Source organism: Coenobita brevimanus, chromosome 23, assembly GCF_032717465.1.
Source record: "Coenobita brevimanus isolate Jiangsu-jjx chromosome 23, ASM3271746v2, whole genome shotgun sequence".
NCBI lineage: Eukaryota > Metazoa > Arthropoda > Malacostraca > Decapoda > Coenobitidae > Coenobita > Coenobita brevimanus.
Genome location: NC_136976.1, coordinates 54,351,790 through 54,371,905, shown reverse-complemented (window position 1 = coordinate 54,371,905; position 20,116 = coordinate 54,351,790). Strand labels below are relative to the sequence as shown.

Here is a 20,116-nt window from a genome sequence, read left to right as displayed (position 1 = left end):
CCGTACTTCACATATTAAATCTACCCCAAGATATGATGCCCTGCCTAGCGATGGCTTTTTACTTAACAAATTTCATCGTTAAACTGGGGTATGCCTGTATGTTTACTTTAAATGGTTTAATGTGAAGTTATTTTCCCTCAGCTTATTGTTGGATGTTGAATATGAGTACAGTAGTTAGGTCTTCATTGCCAGGCTGTGTCCCTTGTGTTATTTAGCAGCAAGTTTTGTCTTTAGATATTATTGCTCATGTGTTTCGTTACTAATATTTAACATTTCCTTTTGACAGGGGCTGCATATTTCGTGAAGCGTACTATTTTTTACCAGGGTGGGTTACCAACGAGCAACAACGGACGGGCAGAGGGGCCAGGGGGGTGCTTCTCGCTCCGTGGGAGGAAGGTGGGTTATTTTCAGTATTAAAAAATTCGTAATAGCGCACTTATTTTATGGATGTAGTAAGTGGATGGCTTGCATCGAACTTGAGAGAGATTAACATAAGAATGATTGCTATATGGTAGAAAACTTGGTAACTAGCCACAAATCATCAGTGTGGCAAGTTTGTACACTGATACCAGTTTTAATCTTAGTTACAAATATAATAAAGCATCTTGGAATTATTTTCTTGCATTTATCTAGGTTATGCCAGTATCTTATTCATCGTCATCATAATCCAATCCTACGTTGCCCCATGAGGAGTGTAGGAGCCTGGGGCTAGGCAAGTTGGTTCAGACATTTAAGATGAGAGTGACCAGCCTCACACATCCTCGAGTGTCGTTACACGAGCAATAAATCCCAGCGGCCCCTTGGATATAAACCATCACCGGCTCAGTCTGATTGGAGTGCCGTAATAACCCATGAAACCACCAGACGTCAATATTTGGTTACATGGTTACCACCCAGCATAGCAAATGGTTTCCTGGTGTACAGGAAACCATTTGGTGTCTTGTTAACCATAAAATTTACCTAACTTCTGCCTGATGGTGGCTTGTAGGAATTCAGGCAACAGATTTCATAAAATATTGTATTCACGTTAATGTGATCTTTATCTTCTGTTCAAGTATTCATCCAGATGTAACACTTAAACAGTTCATTGTGGAATTTTTTAGGCTGTTGAGTATAGTAGAACCAGGAAGGGCCAAGTGTTTCATAAATTAACCCGTCAACTGTGCATGGTGATTTTCTGGAGGTGTCCGTGATGCGCAGACATAGGGGTAAAAATGAAATTTCCCAAAGGCCAAATTTTGTTGTAGGAATTGAAAGAACACATGCCACAGTATATAGTAACTAAATATTAGCTCAATTTTTACCTTGGTAAAGACATGGATGAACATCAAAGTGTCTGATTCCCTATTGGAATGTATGGTTTTCGTTTTCTTTTTCGGTTTCGGTTTCAGTTTTGAAGGCTCAAACATGCTTGCATGGGTCGGCCTTGGTCACCATGGCACTCTGTTCAAAATTCACCTGCTCAGCCAGGGCTGTATTGAGCAGTTGCACTCGGAACAGCCCAGGCTGTATAGAGCAGTTAACGGGTTAAGAAAACTGAAGATGTTTTGACTGGATTTTTTCTTTACAGTTCCAAGTGGAAATTAGCAGTTGCTAGTACAAAAATTGCCATTTGTGATATTTATTTGGTCTTAGAACTTAGTTCTGTGCATACAGTACCATGCTTTATACTAAATGATGAAACTAAACTTTTTTGCACAGGGACGAAGTGCGTTCCCTATCCAGTAGCAAAAGGCGATGGATCCCTCCTTCTAGCTTGAGACGAGATGCACTTACCCCAGACAACAAATATGACCTCACTTTCCGAAAGGTAAGGGAGACAAGAATGTTTTAGTTTAATTGATACTGATTATTATCTTGTTTGTCTACTGTACTTGTTTGATATACAGTATATTGCAGTTGAGGTTGTAGGTGGGGCACCCATCATCCACTTCCTTTTGGAGAGGGGGGTGGGAGGAAAAATACCTCCCTTGTATCCCTGCTTGTCATAAGAGGTGACTAAAAGGGGCCTTTTTGTCTCCAGTCATCCTCCTTACTCTCCTTTCTGCTTATCTGACCTACCTCTCCTTGATATTTCCACATTTCTTCCAGCATATTCTTCTGCTGTGTCTACAGTGTCATATATTTGTGTTTCTTCCAGCCTAGTTTCCGTCTACTTCTACAGTGTTATATAGCCCTATTATGGCTTGGTACTAATTCTTTATTATTCCTTCCTTGGTGTAGTGCGCCCTTCTTTTTCCTTCATGTCTATCGTTCATTTTCTGTGTGTGTCCTCTCTTCCTATTTCTCCACCCTTCCTGTCACTTTACTACAACAGTAAGGACCCAGGTTGTGTCAGAGTTCCGTTCTGTGAACTGTATTGATTGCTCTTACTGCTTTCTCGGTTGTGAATACAACAAAAATGGTTGACACTGCTATGAATGCTGATCTGGCACTGCTGATTTCAAATAGTGTATTATCTACTCAGTAAATTTTCTCCCATTTTCATAACATAGTACAGTGAAAGCTCGATAATCCAGGTTTGGATTATCCAGTTTTTGGTATATCCAGGCCGTGACTGAATGGTTTAGTGGTTTAGTAATACGTAGAATTATTTGTATGATAGGTCCGGTTTAAACAGGAATCATCTGGTTGGTAGCGAGCAAGGCACGTGTAAATGAGCATGAGTCTGCCCCCACCCACACCTCCTGCTCACAACCCGATCACAAGGGTGGTAGGGTGGAGTTTGGTGAGGTGATTGATAACTTAACCTAACCTAAACTTTCTAAACTACCTAATGATTTAACCTAACCTAACCTAACCTAACCTGGGTTCCAGTTGGAAAATTGGGAAACGAAATCCAATTTTTAGTACATTAAGTTTCTTCCATTATGTCGGAAACAATCGTAGGTACGGCTTGAAGAGCCTGATGATAATAAAGGAAGAAATCTTACAACAAGAGAAGATAATCTACCAACTTCAAAATAGAAAGTACAGAAAACAAACTAGATGAATACAGATTGAATTGGTGAAGTCTTTAAGCTGTATGCTTAGATGAAAATTTATTGGTTTCACAATTTTAGGGGTGGAAGACGTATGTAAGATATTCACGGAAGAGATAAGCGCAGCGTGTGAGGCGGTTTGTGGAGTGAGGAGGAGATGCAAGGGTGTGCAAGGGACAGCATGGTGGAATGATGAGGTGAAACAAGCTGTGGAACAAAAGAAGAAGGCATATGGTGAATGGTTGGCGAGTAGAGGTAGGGGAGAAGATGAGAGAGAGAAGTGAGAGGTATATGTGAGCAGGAGAAGGGAGGTTAAGAGACTGGTGAAGGAGAGTAAGAAGAAAGTGGATGAAGAGTTTGGGAGGAATCTGAGTGTGAAATGGAGGGAGAGTAAGAAATTGTTTTGGAAGGAGGTAAAGAAAGTAAGGCAGTGTGAAAGGGGAAATAGTAGGGGAGTGAAAGATAGGAATAATAGATTGTTGGTGGAGAAGAGAGAGAAAGTGAGGAGATGGAAGGAGCACTTTGAGGATTTGTTGAATGTAGAGAGTGAGAGCAGTGTGAGTATAAGTGGTTGGGGAATGGTTGGGAGAAGAAGAGATGAGAGGAGGGAGGAAGAGATCAGTAGGTCGGAAGTAGTGGAAGCGATGAAGAAGATTAAGTTGGGAAAGGCCCAAGGAATTGATGGAGTGTGTGGTGAAATGCTTAGGTATGGGGGTGAGATTGTTGTGGAGTGGATATGGAAGTTGTGGAGATTGGCTTGGGAAGAGGGAAGGGTTCCAGAGGACTGGAAATCAGGTATAATTGTTCCTCTGTACAAAGGAAAAGGGGAGAGAGAAGTATGTGGTAACCATAGGGGTATTTGCCTTCTTAGTGTGACTGGTAAAATATATGGTAGATTACTCATTGATAGGGTTAGGCATATGACAGAGGAGCTAGTTGGAGAAGAACAAGGGGGATTTAGGAAGGGAAAAGGGTGTGTAGACCAGATATTTGTTCTAAGATGTTTAGTGGAGAAGTATCTAGAGAAGGGAAGGAAAGTGTATGCTGCCTTCATGGACTTGGAGAAAGCTTATGACAGAATAGATAGGCAAGGTATGTGGAAGGTATTAAGAATATATGGAGTGGAGGGGAAATTGTTGAGTGCTGTGAAGAGTATGTATGAGGGAGCTAGGGCTATGGTGCGAGTGGATGGTGAGCTGAGTGAGTTCTTTGATCTCAATGTGGGACTGAAACAGGGGTGTGTAATGTCTCCATGGCTGTTTAATATATATATGGATGGGGTTGTAAAGGAGGTTCAAGGTAGGGCAGTGGATGTGGGGGTGGCCCTAATGAATGAGGGTGAGATTTGGAAGCTTCCGGTGTTGCTGTTTGCTGATGATACAGTATTGTTGAGTGAAGATGAATGGGAGTTGCATGGTTTGGTGAATGAATTTGGGACAGTGTGTAGGAGGAGGAAGCTGAAAGTTAATGTAAACAAAAGTAAAGTTATGGTGTTTGAGAGGAATGAAGTCTCAGAGTGTGCAGTGAGGTTGGATGGTGAGGATATGGAGAATGTGAGTGCATTCAAGTACTTGGGTAGTGTGATGAGTAAGGATGGAACTTTGGGGGATGAAGTAAATGAAAGGGTACAACAGGGAAGGAAGGTTGTTGGTACACTGAAAGCAGTGATGAGAAATAAGGAGGTGAGTATGGAAGTTAAGAAGTCACTGCATGATGGTATTGTGATCCCTACCCTGACGTATGGAAGCGAGGCGTGGACCTTGCAAGAAGGGAACAAGTCAAGAGTGAGAGCAGTGGAAATGAGTTACTTGAGAGGAGCATGTGGAGTGACGTGGAGGGACAGGTTGACGAATGAAGAAGTGAAGGAACGTTGTGGGGTAGATGTGGATGTGGTTGAAAAGATTAGGAGAAATACACTGAGGTGGTTTGGACATGTGGAGAGGATGGAGAATGAAAGACTGACTAAAAGGGTGTATGTAGGTGAGGTGGAGGGAGGGAGAGGGAGGGGTAGACCGAGGATGAGGTGGAGGGATGGAGTTGAGAGGTATATGAGGGAGGGGGGGGTGAGTTGGGGGGGAGGGGAGTCAAATGGTGGGTGACAGAGTGACTTGGAGGCGTTTTGTCTGCGGCCACCCTTTGCGGGATTAGGGCGTCGGGCTATAGATAGATAGATAGACAATTTTAGGGGATGAAATGGAACAAAAATGTTTGCTAATCAGAAAAGGATTACTCTTAGCATTTTGTTTCACATTCTTTGTTCGATTTCTTTGTTCCTAACACGTTTCAGACCGACTGAACCTACAATTATTTCTGCTTCTTAAAGTTAAGTGTACATTTACTGCTCATTCTTTTGTTCTTTCTTATGTGTATGTGTGAAAGAGTGTACCAATACAGACAGTAACGTATTCCATTAACCCTTATACTCCGGACTTAAAAATCGCAGCACCTTAGGATTTTGTGCATAAAAAATGAGGGGGAAATTTCAAACTGTCTATTTTGTTTGATATGCACTCAGAATACTAGACAAAATGTGGGGTTACAGTATATCATTTGAAAGCTTAGAAGCTGCTCTTTGCCATGATAAAATCAGAAAGAAGGAATAATGATCATGGGCAGACATAAAAAATAAAATTAAAAAAGGCGATATTGCTGGCTGAAAACGTAAAGAATTACAACTCATGTAATATGTGAACAGACATGAAACTTACAGGTACTGAAAGTCATACAGGTCTATACAGTAGATATTGCTAGAAAACGTACAGGTTATTGCCTGGGCCTCTTGTGGTAGCTGGGGTGGTATTCTGGGCAAAATCCCTTGTTTCACTTGGGGCAGACATAGAAGTCCACATTCACTTATTTCTGTCAATAATAGCCCAAAACAGCACTGTCATGTAATGTCATATATCACAACTTATGCCTGAAGTACAGGTTATCCCTTAATTCACGCGAAATTTTTTCACGTGATTTCGGTTATCCACGAATTTTTTTGTACAATAATTAAAACATATAATTATAGTCTTCAAATAAATAATTTTGATATGAGGGAAATAAATAAAATATAAAAATGCCAACCCGCTGCTTGTGCGTGTACATGTGTGTGTGTGTGTGTGTGTGTGTGTGTGTGTGTGTGTGTGTGTGTGTGTGTGTGTGGGAGGTTGGTCTCCCATGCGCCACATAGTTTGAATCCGACCCTCCAACCGTGCGTGACTCGTGAATCGTTTTTTGTGGCTTATTTTTCTGCCTTCCAGTGATTGCTTGCCTTGTTTGCCAACATGGGGCCTAAGCATGGTGCTAGTGATGCATGTGGTAACACACCAAAGTGGGCTCGTAAAGTGATGTCACTGACAGAGAAAGTTAAAGTGTTGGACAAACTTAGAGAAGGAATGTCGGCGAGTGCTGTTGGTCGTATGTTTGGGGTGAATGAGTCAACTGTTCGTACAGTAATGAAGGCAGAATGTAGCATACTGGAGGCAGTGAGGGCTAGTGTACCAGACTGTGCTAAAGTGTCTCATTATAAGAGAGATAAGCGCATTATAAAGATGGAAAATGCACTATTTTTGTGGATGGAGAACTCTCACAAGCGTGATATACCCCTTGACTCCAACATAATTAAAGAGAAAGCACTTTCTCTGTACCAGACTGTGTGAAGTTGACGGAGGTGAAGGCAGTTCATCAGCTCCTGACACCCAAGTTTTCAGTGCAAGCAAAGGGTGGTTTGAAAATTTTAAGAAGAGATTTTCCCTTCGTAACCTCCGCATCTGTAGAGAGAGTAGATCAGGTGATCGTGAGGCAGCACGTGACTTCCTGGCTGAACTAATTGATATCATTAATGAGGGAGGCTGCCTGCCAGAGCAGGTCTTCAACATGGATGAAACTGCTCTCTTCTGGAAAAAGATGCCTGCCAGGACCTTCCTCAGCCATCAGGAGACCCACACCCCAGGATTCAAGGCAGCCAAAGATCAGTTTACGCTGCTGTTCTGTTGCAATGCAGCTGGTTTTAAGATTAAGCCGGGCTTAATTCACTGGGCTCAGAATCCTCGTGCCCTTAACCCTTTAACCGCGGGTGTCATTCCAGAATGACGTTGCAAAAACTGGACCAAACCGCGGGTGTCATTCTCGAATGTTTGTGAATATTTTGAATACCCCGCGTTTTTTCCGTGCGCCAATTGTTTCAAGGGAGAGTAGCTATTAAGTTCTTTCACTCCAGCCGACCCCCACCTCCCTCTTCCCCCCCCTGGGGCCCCACCTCCCACCCCAGGGCCCCCCACCCCCACCCCTGACCAAGCGCGCATCAGTATCTGTCCAGCTGTGTGAGTGACAACACATGTTGATGTGGCAGTGAAGTGCAGGCAATTACAGTGCCTTTTACCTGTCTCAGTGAACACAGAGTGGGTGTTTATCGTATGTGCAGTGTTCATATATGTTTATAGTATTATTATCAGAATGTGATTGGCATTTGGTAATGGTGTGTGAGCGAAAAATAGTGATTACAACACCGCTGATGTGGCAGTGAAGTGCAGGCAATTACAGTGCCTTTTACCTGCCTCAGTGAACACAGAGTGGGTGTTTATCGTATGTGCAGTGTTCATATATGTTTATAGTATTATTATCAGAATGAGGTTGGCATTTGGTAATGGTGTGTGAGCGAAAAATAGTGATTACAACACCACTGATGTGGCAGTGAAGTGCAGGTAATTACAGTGCCTTTTACCTGCCTCAGTGAACACAGAGTGGGTGTTTATCGTATGTGCAGTGTTCATATATGTTTATAGTATTATTATCAGAATGAGGTTGGCATTTGGTAATGGTATATGAGCGAAGGTAATGATGTGTGAGCGAAAAATAGTGGTTTTACACCCCTCACTTCTAACGGCACTGCCCGTCCTGTGAAAGTCAACAAAGTCATGAAACCTACATCAATGGAAAGCTGAAGGTTAGTACTTTCTAATGGTACCTTATTTTTTTCTCTAGCTTTATTCTGTGCAGAGTTATTAAGGTTTAAAGGTTTGTTTACATTTGGCTGAAACCCCCGCGGGAGAGGACAGTCAGACCAAAACAATACCCGCGGTTAAAGGGTTAAAGGAAAAGACGAAGCAGCTGCCTGTCTTCTGGATGGCAAACGCTAAGGCATGGACTACCCAGCCTCTCCTGAAGGACTGGTACCACTCCTACTTCTTACGTGAGGTACATAATTATCTGGGTAATAAAAAGCTTGACTTCAAGGTCCTCCTCATCATGGATAATGCCCCTGGACATCCACCAGCCCATGAACTTGAAACTGAGGGTGTTAAGATCCTCTACCTCCCCCCTAACACATCTTCATTAATTCAACCCCTGGATCAAGGTGTTAATCGCGCTTTTAAGGCACATTACACCAAAAAGTGCATGCAGCGCATTGTGGCCGGGATGGAGGATGAGAATAAGTCCGTCATGCAGCTGTGGAAGGATTACAGCATCGCCAACTGCCTTCAGACGATCAAGGGGGCCTTGGACGAAATAAAACCACACACAGTGAATGCATGTTGGAAAAAATTGTGGCCAGACTGTGTTCACGAATTTAAGGGGTTTGAACCTGTCTCAAAAAAATCCACTGCCTCCCACATCGTATCACTGGCACGACAGATTGGTGGGGAAGGATTTGATGATGTGGATGAAAAGGAAGTGGAGGAACTGCTGGAGAGTCACAGAGTAGAGTTAACAAACGAAGATCTGGTGGAGCTGACTGTGGAGCTGACTCAGACTACTGAGAAGGATGAGGTCAATGATGGCTCGCCTGCATCTCAGTTGACACTGGATAACTTGGCTGAGGGTTTAAGGATGCTGAAGGCAGTAACAGAACATTTTTACAACATAGATCCCAACATGATAAGATCCCTTAAGTGTAAAAAACAAGCTGAAAATACTTTTGCTTGTTACTGCCAAATCTTCAGTGACATGAAGCGAGCTGTATCTCAACCTAAAATAACAATGTTCTTCAGCCAGCGTTCATCACGTACATCCCCCAATCAGTCTACAACCCCAGTCATCCAAAGTGAAGAAGATGAGGTTGAGGAAGATAAGGTCGATGACCCGTCGACTCCTCCTCCCACCACTCAGTAAATCTCTGCTCCACCACCCGCCAACGCATGTGTTTGTCAGCTTTCAGTAAGTTTTTTACTTACTTTCAGTACGATTTTTACTTTTGAGTTATAAAATTCCCCTGAAAATTAGTTATTAACTCCTCCCACCATGCCTACCTGCTGCCCGTGTGCATACATATGTGTGTGTGTGGAGGGTCGGCCTACCACACACCACACAGTCAGTTTGAATCTGACAGTCGAACCGTGCATGACTCGCGAGTCGTTATTTGTGGCTTATTTTTCTGCCTTACTTGATTGCTTGCCTTGTTTGCCAACATGGGGCCTAAGCGTATTGCTAGTGATGCATGTGGTAACACGCCAAAATGGACTCGTTAGGTGATGTCTCTGACAGAGAAAGTTAAAGTGTTGGGCAAACTTAGTGAAAGAATGTCGGTGACAATTTGCTGTCAGGACGATTCCCTGTCATTTATTTACATACCAGTTTATTTAGCAAGTAGAGTACACTAGTTTTTTACTTACATGTTATAAAATCCCCCTGAAAATTAGTTATTAAAGTATTAATTAATCAATAATAAGTATGTTTATAGAATGACGGGGAATCGTCCAGGGTGCGAATTGTCCTGATGAGGAATCGTCCATGTTTTCACGGTGAATTGACTTGACGGTGAATTATCTCGGAATCGTATGTTTTGGGTGAATGAGTCAACTCTTCGTGCAATAAAGAAGGCAGAACATAGCATACGGGAGGCAGTGAGGGCTAGTGCATCAGACTGTGCTAAAGTGTCTCCACCTGCGCCTGTGAATTGTCTTGGATCCGTATGTTTGGAGTGAATTAGTCAACTGTTCGTACAATAAAGAAGGCAGAGAATGTAGCATACGGAAGGCAGTGAGGGCCAGTGCACCAGACTGATACTGTCTCCACCTGCTCCTGTGCTTCTCAGCTTTCAGTGGTAAATTTCTGACATTTTTGTTGTTTTTCATACTTTATGCTCGTTTATTAGGTGTATGTAGTGCATCTATCTATCTATCTATTGCCAGATGCCTCAATCCCGTTTGGGGTGGCCACAAACAAATCGCCTCCAAGTCGCACTGTCCCCCGCCATTTCACTGCCCTGCTCCCAACTCACACCCCCCTCTCTCATATACCTCTCCACCCCATCCCTCCATCTCATCCTCGGCCTCCCCCTCCCTCTTCCCCCCTCCGCCTCACTCTCATACACTCTCTTCGTCAGTCTTTCACCCTCCATTCTCTCCACATGGCCAAACCACCTCAGTGTGTTCCTCATAACGCTTCCTATCACATCCACATCAACACCACAACGCTCCTTTATATCATCATTCGTCAGCCTGTCTTTCCATGTGACTCCACATCCTCCTCTTAAATAACTCATTTCCACTTCTTTCACTCTTGACTTGTGTCCTTCCAACAACGTCCAAGCTTCACTTCCATACGTTAGAGTTGGTATCACAATACTGTCATGTAGTAACTTTTTCACTTCCATGCTCACTTCCCTGTTTCTTATCACTGCTTTCAAAGAACCAGCAACCTTTCTTCCCTGCTGTACCCTTTCAAGCACTTCACCCTCCAAACCTCCATCCTTACTCATCACACTGCCCAAGTACTTAAACGTACTCACATTTTCCAATTCCTCACCATCCAACCTCGCTGTACATTCACTGACTTCACCTCTCTCAAAGACCATCACTTTACTCTTCCCTATATTCACCTTTAGATTCCGTTTCTTACACACACTCTCAAACTCATCCACCAAGCCTTGCAGCTCCCCTTCGTCTTCACTCAACAACACAGTATCATCTGCAAACAACAGTACAGGGAGTTTCCAAACACTATCCTCTCTCACCAGGGCCACTCCAACATCCACTACCCTACCTTGTACCTCTTTTATTACCCCATCCATGTACAGATTGAACAACCATGGAGACATGACACATCCCTGTTTCAACCCAACTTTCAAAGAGAAAAATTCACTTAGTTCACCATCCACACGCACTGCAGCCCTTGCACCATCGTACATACTCTTCACAGCATTCAACAACTTCCCCATCTACTCCATATATTCTTGACACTTTCCACAATCCTTGTCTATCCACCCTGTCATCATGCTTTCTCCAAATCCATGAAAGCCGCATACAACTTCTTTCCCTTCTCTAGAAACTTTTCCACTAAAGATCTAAGAATGAATATCTGATCTACACAACCTCTTCCCTTCCTAAAGCCTCCCTGTTCTTCTCCAACTAATTTCTCTGTTCTTTCTCTAACTCTGTCAATAAGTATCCTACCATACACTTTTCCTATTATACTAAGAAGACAAATGCCCCTGTGATTACCACACACTTCTTTTTCCCCTTTTCCTTTGTACAAGGGAATAATTATACCTGACTTCCAATCCTCCGGGACTCTACCTTCCTCCCAGGCCAATCTGCACATCTTCCACATCCATTCTACTACTATCTCTCCCCCATGCTTCAGCATTTCACCACACACTCCATCAATTCCTGGGGCTTTCCTCGATTTAACTTTCTTCATTGCTTCCACAACTTCTGTCCTACTGATTTCTTCCTGTCTTCTCACCTCCCTCCTTCTCCCAGCCATTCCCCAGCCACTTATACTCGCATTACTTCCATCCTCTACGTTCAACAATTCCTTAAAGTGTTCTCTCCATCTGCTCACTTTTTCTCCCTTCTCCTCTAGTAATCTACCATTTTTATCTTTCACTCCCCTGCTAACTTCACTTCCACCCTGTCTTACTTTTCTCACCTCTCTCTAGAACATTTTCTTACAGTCCCTCCACTTTACACTCAAATTCCTTCCAAATTCCTCATCCACTCTTTTTTATTCAGTTCACCACCCATCCTTCTCATCACTCGCCATGTATACCTGTGGATCATTTTATGCCTGAAGAGGGTATTGGCTATCACCAACCCCCTCCCAGCACAAATGTCCACTAATGCACTCCCATTCTCATCTATCTCAGCAGGCACACCCCACTAACCAACTATTCCATCCACCTTCACATTCCCAACTTTACCATTCATATCACCGATCAAAAACACTCTCATTTCTTCCAAACTTTTCCATGCAATGAATGAGCAATAAAAGTACAGGCAAACCCCAATTTACGATACCTCTAGTTGCAATACCCCAGAATAATGTAGTGATGGGGGGTGGTTACCACCCTACCCAGCCTATCATAAGCCTACCCCTGTTTTTTTATTATTATTTTTTTTTTAATTTTTTTTTTTATATATAGATTCTGATGATATTTTAGACTTAAATTTCGTGTTTAGGTTGATTTATAAACCTTCTTTAGACTTAGATTAATGTGTTTTAGTCATAGGTGGAGCAAACACTGTCATTTGGGTTACTGATTCTCGCCCATCAGATGAGGTACAGTACAAAACGGTGCGGACAACTAGGCGACTCAAAGAATATTTTGTGTCTGACCATTGAACTGTCATCTAACCTATCATGGAATACAAAATAATACAGTAGCCTACTGTAATTTTAAATAAACATTAATAATTATGAAAACAGTAAGTATTTCACGCACTGATGAAAACTGTGACCAATAAATCACATGTTTATTGTCAGGCTGCTCATGGAAAAACGCTTTAAAATTACAAATGAATTTCTAAATGAAAGTTGGAAAATAAAGGTGACTAAAATAAAGGAGCTCAGAAACCAGAACAGTAGCTAAAATGACAAAGAGGGACTGCTGAAAAGGCTATCCCAATCACATCATCGACTGATAATCATGTGTTCACGTTCAGGGTGTTCAAAGGAAAACGCTTTCAAAATACAAAGGAATTTCTAAATGTTTGAAAATAAGAGAGAAGAAAATAAAGGAGCTCAGCAACCAGAACAGTAACAAAAACAACAAAGAGGGGCTGCTGAAAAAGACTTTTTCGATTGCATTCCCCTTCAAAATATCAACATTTCTTCGTCACAACAATTCACACCTTGGATGATTCTGCATCAGTCATACTTTATTATTATGCATAACAGATGTTTACTTAGTTGTCCCGGGACTGTCTGATGGTGGGATTGAATACAATGCTGCTGCTTCCTCTCTACCCAGTTTGAATACAAATCGGAGATCGCATTCTCCAGCGACCTTGATTGGGTACAAGAGATGGGTACTGGTTTTAGGCTTAGGTTAGCGTCTTTTACAGCTGTTAGGTCATTAAGATTGGCTTTAAACTTTTTTGTTGACTCATTAGGGTGGGTTTAGGACTTGATTGGGGGGGGGGGCCCCCAAGGCTCAAAAATGCATCCTTATACTTTACTGTACATATTAAATCTACCCCAAGATACAATACCCTGCCTAGCAATGGGTTTTTACTTAACCAACAACATCATTAAACTGGGGTATGCCTGTACACTTAACTTCAAGGGGCAGAAATAACTGTATACTCTCAGTCCAAAATGTGTTGGGAAACGCAATATCAAACAAAAAATGTGGAACTGAATCCTGGCCTACAAGAACGTGTGGGATGTAAGAGTAATTTTTTTCTGATTGATAAACATTTTTGTTCCATTTCATCCCCTAAACTTGTGAAACCCAAAAATTTTTGTCTAACCATACAGTCTAAAGACTTTACCAATTCAATTCATATTCCTCTACTTTGTTTCCTTTATTTTTCTTACTATTTTGAGGTGCTAAACTACCTTCAGTTGTTGAAAGATTTCCTCCATTATCATCATCACATTCCTCAAGCTGTTGCTATGATGGTTTCCAGCATAATGGAAGAAACTTACTCAACGTACTCTACAGTGGATTTCGTTCCCAACTGCAGTCATCACGAATTCTAGTTCAAGGTCTAGCCCGCCAGGTGTCCATAGTGTAGCTTCCAGACAGAAAATATAAACTGTGGACAACTCGAAATATCCATAGATGTGTATATATTTCTATTTCTGACGAAAGTATTTTTCTCATTTATTTTCTGTATAACATGCATTACATGTGTAATAATGTACAATAACAGCAAGTGCTTCTTTGTCTTGTGTTCGTTGTTGAGCACGTTCATCTTGGGATATATTTGGTACAGTACATCCTTCAACTTTGCGAATTTTAACTTTGCAATTCACCAATTTTGCGAGGTAGTTTCAAAAGTCGTGTATTTTTTAACATTTATGAAATTTGCGAGCGATCACACACTGCTAGGTCGAGTGGTGGGAGAGTCGTCTTCCCGCATTACTTTGCCATGCGGAGTAATGACGTCATGGTTCACTGGGCATACTGCGCCTCCTAGTTCAGTGGTCTGCCGCCCCGCCACGTTTGTTTGCACCTGTTCCCAACCAAGGCCACTGACCCTCGCAATTTCGTGGTGTTCCTCGCAATATCCCAGCAGTCTAACCTTGCACGAGTGTTAGCATGGCGCCAACGGATAAGAAGAACAAGAAAATAAGTTTGGAGACCAAATTGAAAATGACTGAAAGGAAAAAAGCAGGTAAAGGTAACTCTGCTATTGGTCGGGAGTTTGGTGTTGGTGAATCGACATTGAGAATGATTTTAAAGAACAGTGAACAAATCAAGCAAGCAGCAAAGAACTATGGAGGTGCTCAATTTGATGGCAGAATGCAGGTGGCAAACAAAGAAATATCTGTTGACAGTGATAGCGATGATGTAGGACCCGCGGGTCCACAGTAGCCGTACCTAAGCCTCGCCCCACCACTAGTCCCATGCACCACGCCAGTCTTCACATCAGTGTACATGTGTGTGTTTTTTTTTTTTTTTTTTTTATGCTTCTTACCTATGATGATTTCTTATTAATATTACTGTACAGTACATCAGTTTATGTTTGTTTCATTTATCATCATAAAATTAAGAGGTAAGAGTCTAGAGAATGAGTGGGAAAAAGTGCTTACCTTGGGGTGATGGCGACCAATTTGCCTATTATTCATATATTTGTTTCAATTTTGCAAATTTTGATTTTGCGAGGGTTTTTGTCTACCATATTCTCGCAAATTTGGAGGAAGGACTGTACATACTTCACTCATTTTCTTTAAATCCAGCAGAAGCATTTAGTGAATTCATCCAAGTACTTCACTGCAGTATGTTCCATTACATGGCAGTCATATCCTAATCTTGGTACCACCGTATGTTGTATCTCGCACTTATACTGAAATGTTTCCTGGCTTGAACAATAACAGAGCCAGCCCAGCTGACCGACCCCAAAATGAGTACAGGTTATCCCTTAATTCACGCGAGGGTTATGTTCCCAGATCCTTCACATATGTGGTAAATTCGCGTATATGTTCTTTCCATGTGTGCACGTAATTACATGTGTATTAAGTGTATTACATCTGAATAAAACGTTTATGCACTACATAAAATGATCCACAGGTATACATGGCGAGTGATGAGAAGGGTGGGTGGTGAACTGAATAAAAGGAAGGCAATGATTGATTATGTGTGTGTGGATGAAAGGATGCGAAGATGTGTAAAGGATGCAAGAGTGTATAGAGGTTGGGGGAGTGGACTTTCTGACCACTACTTGGTGGTGGCCAGAATTAGAATTCAAGTAAGATGGAGGAATAGAAGAAGGGAAAGACGAGAGGAAGGAGAGTGGAAAGGTTACAAGAGGATGAGAAAAAGGCAGAGTATAAGAGAGAAGTGGAGGAACGATTGGGCAAATATGAATTGGAGCTGATGGGAGACGTGGAAGGTGTGTGTAGCATATTTACAGAAGAAATATGTGCAGCATGTGATGTGGTGTGTGGAAGGAAGAGAAGACGGAGGGGGGTGCAAGGAACTGTGTGATGAACTGAAGAGGTGAAACAGGCTGTGGCACAAAAGAAGAAAGCATACAATGAATGGATGAGAAATAGGGGCGTGGAAGAAGTTGAGAGGCGGAAGAGAGAGTTATATGTAGAAAGAAAGAGAGAGGTGAAAAGATTAGTAAGAGAGAGTAAGAAGAGAGTGGATGAGGAATTTGGAAGGAATTTGAGTGTAAAGTGGAGGGACTGTAAGAAAATGTTCTAGAGAGAGGTGAGAAGAGTAAGACAGGGTGGAAGTGAAGTTAGCAGGGGAGTGAAAGATAAAAATGGTAGATTACTAGTGGAGAAGGGAGAAAAAGTGAGCAGATGGAGAGAACACTTTAAGGAATTGTTGAACGTAGAGGATGGAAGTAATGCGAGTATAAGTGGCTGGGGAATGGCTGGGAGAAGGAGGGAGGTGAGAAGACAGGAAGAAATCAGTAGGATAGAAGTTGTGGAAGCAATGAAGAATGTTAAATCGAGGAAAGCCCCAGGAATTGATGGAGTGTGTGGTGAAATGCTGAAGCATAGGGGAGAGATAGTAGTAGAATGGATGTGGAAGATGTGCAGATTGGCCTGGGAGGAAGGTAGAGTCCCGGAGGATTGGTAGTCAGGTATAATTATTCCCTTGTACAAAGGAAAAGGGGAAAAAGAAGTGTGTGGTAATCATAGGGGCATTTGTCTTCTTAGTATAATAGGAAAAGTGTATGGTAGGATACTTATTGACAGAGTTAGAGAAAGAACAGAGAAATTAGTTGGAGAAGAACAGGGCGGCTTTAGGAAGGGAAGAGGTTGTGTAGATCAGATATTCATTCTTAGATCTTTAGTGGAAAAGTTTCTAGAGAAGGGAAAGAAGTTGTATGCGGCTTTCATGGATTTGGAGAAAGCATATGACAGGGTGGATAGACAAGGATTGTGGAAAGTGTCAAGAATATATGGAGTAGATGGGGAAGTTGTTGAATGCTGTGAAGATTATGTACGATGGTGCAAGGGCTGCAGTGCGTGTGGATGGTGAACTAAGTGAATTTTTCTTTTTGAAAGTTGGGTTGAAACAGGGATGTGTCATGTCTCCATGGTTGTTGAATCTGTACATGGATGGGGTAATAAAAGAGGTGCAAGGTAGGGTAGTGGATGTTGGAGTGGCCCTGGTGAGAGAGGATAGTGTTTGGAAACTCCCTGTACTGTTGTTTGCAGATGATACTGTGTTGTTGAGTGAAGACGAAGGGGAGCTGCAAGGCTTGGTGGTTGAGTTTGGGAGAGTGTGTAAGAAACGGAATCTAAAGGTGAATGTAGGGAAGAGTAAAGTGATGGTCTTTGAGAGAGGTGAAGTCAGTGAATGTACAGCGAGGTTGGATGGTGAGGAATTGGAAAATGTGAGTACGTTTAAGTACTTGGTTAGTGTGATGAGTAAGGATGGAGGTTTGGCGAGTGAAGTGCTTGAAAGGGTACAGCAGGGAAGAAAGGTTGCTGGTTCTTTGAAAGCAGTGATAAGAAACAGGGAAGTGAGCATGGAAGTGAAAAAGTTACTACATGACAGTATTGTGATACCAACTCTTAACGTATGGAAGTGAAGCTTGGACGTTGTTGGAAGGACACAAGTCAAGAGTGAGAGCAGTGGAAATGAGTTATTTAAGAGGAGCTTGTGGAGTCACATGGAGAGACAGGCTGATGAATGAGGATATAAAGGAGCGTTGTGGTGTGGATGTGGATGTGATAGGAAGCGTTATGAGGAAAACATTGAGGTGGTTTGGCCATGTGGAGAGGATGGAGGGTGAAAGATTGACGAAGAGAGTGTATGTGAGTGAGGTGGAAGGGGGATGAGGGAGGGGGAGGCCGAGGATGAGATGGAGGGATGGGGTGGAGAGGTATATGAGAGAGGAGTGTGTGAGTTGGGAGCAGGGCAGTGAAATGGCTGGGGACAGGGCAACTTGGAGGCAATTTGTTTGTGGCCACCCCAAACGGGATTGAGGCGTCTGGCAATAGATAGATAGATAGATTTGTTTGCTCTTATGTGTATGTGTGAGAAAGGGAGTATTGGTACAAACAGTAATATATTCCATTAACCCCTTCATAGCTGGCAGCCTTGAACACTACTTTACCGGTGTCAGTGACGTTGAGTTAGGGTGAGGTATAAAAAACTCTGAACAGTTAAGGAAATGGAGCGAAGATCACTGGTATGTTTAAACAATCCTAATGTACCATCCCAAGCAGTCAGGTGGTCACTTCATTGCAGATGTTTTTGTCGATATGTTTAAATGCTCATGCAGCATGTGCCCTGCTTTTGAGTAAGTTTCTTCCATTGTGCCGGAAACAATCATAGGTACGGCTTAAGGAATGTTACGATAATGAGACGAAGTCTTTCAGCAAGAGAAGGTAATTTATCACCTTCAAAATAGGCAGAAAAATACAGTAAACAAACTAGAGGAACATGAATTGAATTGGTAATGTCTTTAGGCTGTATACTTAGACGAAAATTTATGGGTTTCACAATTTTAGAGGATGCAGTGAAATGCTAATGTTTACTAATTAAAAAAAAATTACTCTTTCATCCCGCATGTTCTCGTAAGTTAGCTTTCATTTCCACATTCTTCATTTGCTATCGCGCTTCCCAACACATTTAGGACCGACAAAGCATTCAGTTATTCCTGCTCCTTACAGATGTATGTACATTTACTGCTCATCCTCCTGTTCGTTCTTGTGTATATGTGAAGGAGAGAGTACTGTATTAGTATAAACAATAATGTATTCCATTAACTCCTTCATAGCTGCTGGCCTTGAACAGTGCTTTACTGTACCAGTGTTAATGACATTATAGGGAGAGCTATAAAAAACAGAACAATTATGGGAGGGGAACGAAGGTCACTGGTAGGTTTACACAACCTTACTCTACCATCCCAAGCAGTCAGGCGGTCACTTCATCTGATGTTTTCGCTGATGTATTTAAATGCTGATGTAACATGCTCACTAATTTTATTAAATCTTTTATGAATCACGGCAAATCATGAGATGGGTCTAGTGGGAGGGGGGAAAGCCAGGTGTGCCTGGCGAATCTATTCACATCTGTAAGAGAAAGAAATTGGTTTTAAAACTTTGAAGAAATGGTCCCAAGGCCAGCCATGGGAGCATGCAAATGTCTGAATTCACGGCCATTGAGGTGGCTAAACATACAATTTACTTTAACCCACCCCATCCCGACGTTTTCTGGGAAGTGGTACGCCCCAGTCCCGACATTTTTGGACTCCCCCCCCCCCCCCAAACATCCAGTTTTGGTGAGAAACATCGAAAATTCATAGAGAAATCGCTCACCTGAGGTTTAAAATACTCGATCCAGGTAGGAGTACCTCCTTACCTTACAGGGTTTTCTATCAGGCTGGCTGCAAAGAAAACGAGTTCTATGGGAGGATAATTATTCTACACCACTCATAAATGGTATTTATTTATTTATTTGGTACAAATTTATATGTAGTACGAGAGTATATTGGTTTTCAAACGGTAATATAGGCATTATAAGCATTGTTTCACTCACTAACTCATCACCATTCCTGACCTTTTTTTGCCACATTACCTGATCATCATTTCTGACTGTTTCTTCCTCTAATGTTTGTTCTCCACATTGTCATCGATTGGGGAATCACTCTGGCCCTGAATTTCGTACCGTGGCATGACATGGCTTTACTGGCCAGGTCACTGATAACAGGTGAATTGCTGAGAAAAGGTCATGCAGGTGGGGGGGGGAGGTCATGCTGGGTAAGTCATTGTCCCTGCCTGGCATCTTGTAGAGGACGGTGTCCCGTGTATATGTGCCAAAAATCACTCGCGAAATTGAAAATTGTGCAAATTAGGGACCTTGGAATGTTGCTGCGTTAATTTACGTCTCTGGGATATGAGTGCACATCGTGTGAGGACGTGAATTCACGTCTCCGGGACGGGGCGGGTTAAGCTGCAGAAACATCTTACCAAATCAGTTCTTACTGATAGTTTGTTATATTTTTCTTATTATTTCTGAGTTGGTAAATAAACGTTTATTGTTAAATCAGTTTCACCTGTTGTTTTTGGCTGTTCTGCTGTGACAACTCTTCTTTGATTCCTTTACGTAATGGCAGAAGGGACTATTCTAATCTAAGTGTTTAACTAAACCTGGCCTAACCTAGCTTAACTGCACCAATAATTTAACTGAGCTGACTTCCAGTTGGGAAATGAAATCTCCATTTGAGTACGTTGAGTTTCTCCCATTGCGCTGGAAACAGTCGTAGGTTCAGCTTAAGGACTGTGAT

General features: G+C 42.2%; 1 protein-coding gene across 1 annotated transcript in view; it reads left to right on the top strand.

Annotated features, from left to right (window-relative positions):
- The first annotated feature begins 340 nt into the window (after window positions 1-340).
- The window catches only part of NAT1 (N-acetyltransferase 1), a 221,574-nt gene continuing 201,798 nt past the window's right edge, over window positions 341-20,116 (top strand). Inside the window, exons 1-2 of the mRNA XM_080267270.1 lie at window positions 341-396; window positions 1,702-1,810. The gene's annotated coding sequence lies outside the window, so the exon portion shown is untranslated. The remainder of the gene's footprint in view (window positions 397-1,701; window positions 1,811-20,116) is intronic.